The sequence below is a fragment of the Dasypus novemcinctus genome, chromosome 12, assembly GCF_030445035.2.
Source record: "Dasypus novemcinctus isolate mDasNov1 chromosome 12, mDasNov1.1.hap2, whole genome shotgun sequence".
Classification (NCBI taxonomy): Eukaryota; Metazoa; Chordata; class Mammalia; order Cingulata; family Dasypodidae; genus Dasypus; species Dasypus novemcinctus.
Window position 1 is genome coordinate 53,888,744 of NC_080684.1, and position 2,334 is coordinate 53,891,077.

Sequence of the window (2,334 nt, forward strand, 5' to 3'; positions counted from 1 at the left end):
ATTTTCAAGGGTTTGACTTTGGCAAATATTTGAATTTGCTAGTTTTGTTTTTCATTAGCATCATCAGAAAATAAAAGAGAATGCTGTAGATTTATGCCAATGTAATTTAAAATGATTATTACATTGATACTCTTTTTTTCCCCAAATAGCTCATAAATTTTTCTTTCGTTTTATAAAAAGTTAAAAAAAAAAAAAACACAAAAAAAATGCATTTAACAAAAAGCTTCCTGGAATACTAAAAGAGAGAAAAATGTGAGTGGATAAGCAATGAAGCCGAGAAGGAAACATTTGATACTGGGGAATATGTGCCTTAATAGAAGAAAACCAGAAAACCTCCTCAGGCTTCAACAATAACTCTATTTCTCAATAGTTAGCTATGTTATGATTCAAAGGAAAAAATGGGAACATCTCATGAATAATCAGCAGTTTGGGAAGCTATTTTTTATTATTTGCCCAAGAGGTCTTTCATTTCCAAAGTATCATAGCCTGAGAGATAAAAAACAAAAGGTATATACAGATTGTCACTGAAATGCAAAAAACTGACATTCAAAAACTCCCTATGTACAACCTTGCCTCAGGTTTGGAGTTTTTGATTGTTTTTTTTCAATGGCTCTTTATTGCTTCTATAGCTCACTCCTACAATTCTATTAGCATAGACTCTTTTGCCTATCACTACAGTGATGGAAGAGGTGTGTAGAATGGAATACTTCCTCTTTTTAAATTTTATTTCATTTTTAAATGTTTGTAGTAAAAAGACTATTTGCTGTTTACAAGTTTATTTCTGAGTTGCAAAGATTATTTCCTCTTCCCCATGTTTTTAGAATTTCCTGTATTCCCCCATTCAATCTCGGTTGCCACAAAAACACAGAAAGCATGAGGACCTTCTTTTTCTTGCATCTGTAGTTGAAACCTTAGCAGCAGACATTAACTGCTCCAGGTCTGTCTGAGATGCGTGTTCATGTTCATTCTGATACAGCCTTTTCAGTCTATTGACACAGGTTACTTTCTCCTCTGCCCACCAGATACCCCACATTCCCTCTACGATTTCATCTTCTACAGCAGGAGTTAACATACCTTTCCTGTAAAGTGCCACATGATAATTTTCTCAAGTGTTGAAGGCCCAACAGAGTTGTCACAACCACTCAACTCTGCTGGAGAGTAAAAGCAGCCATAGACAATCCATAAATGAAAGAGCATGTTCCAATAAGACTGGACACTGAAATTTAATTCCATGTAATTTTCATATCACAAGGTATTTTGATTTTTTTCAACTGTTTAAAAATATAAAACCATCTAAGTTCATAAGTTGTACAAAAACAGGTGGTAAAAGGCCAGTTTGCCTGACTTCTCGTTACTATCCCAATGCCAGGAAGTTTGCCACATTCATTCCAGGAGACTTCAGATTTCTCTAGAACTTGGTTCTACTTAATTTATGACACAAGCTCAGACAATACTTAGCTTCCAACTGTATTATATAGCCTCTTCTTATTCTTTTGGTAAACTCTTCCACAGTTAGCTACTTCATTTGTACATGATGAAATGCATAAAGATCAACTCTGAATGCTGGCACTACTATGAGCATGGTCTCTCCCTTCTAATCAGAATTAAGATTTTGGTTCTTGCTTTTATATTCCAGTCCCAGAAATAAGTTAACTGTAGACATAGTTATCTGAAGACAGTTGCATACTGTATAGCAGTTATCTACAAACAGGCTCTAGCCTCTCAAGGGACATTACAGGATGAATTTAGTTTAAATATATTAAACTAAAAAGCCTTTGAAATGCATTTTATTTTTAGACAACCTACATGACATGTTTTTCTTAAAAACAATGCCTCCTCTCCAGATAAATCAAGATCAAAATAAAAGCTGAGTTCAAGATAGCATCAGTCCATCTAAGTCCTGGTGTGGTGTGGATGAAAAGCAGAAGCCACTTTTGAAGACGGTTGACAAGCAATCGTCAAATTTGTTAACATCCTCCATACCTAAGCCACCCTTAAAGAAAATCATACATGGGGACATACCATCCTCATGGTAGTCCAAGAGCGCAACCATACCATCTGGATTCATGTTTTCACCAATAAAGAACTGATAGTTGTTGAAATGGGTGAGGATGTGCTGGATTTGTTCTGCAGCCTCTGTCAGAAAAGATTTTACTCTTTCAGGTCAATGTTCTTCACGTTTCCCTTTGATTTCAAGTAATCTTTGATGTACTTCTTATAGGATTCTTTAGTGAAGCTGGTTTCCTGCAAGTGTTGGTTCTCGACAATATTGACACCAGGGATGACTGTCCTGTCTGTACTTTTATGTCCGGGCCTTCTGCGGAGGGATGTCTA

General features: G+C 35.8%; 1 non-coding gene across 1 annotated transcript; it reads right to left on the reverse strand.

Annotated features, from left to right (window-relative positions):
- Nucleotides 1-825: 825 nt before the first annotated feature.
- Nucleotides 826-954, reverse strand: LOC111765006 (small nucleolar RNA SNORA31). The gene has a single exon (XR_002797471.1). It is a non-coding gene; the product is annotated as a small nucleolar RNA SNORA31 (small nucleolar RNA).
- Nucleotides 955-2,334: the final 1,380 nt, after the last annotated feature.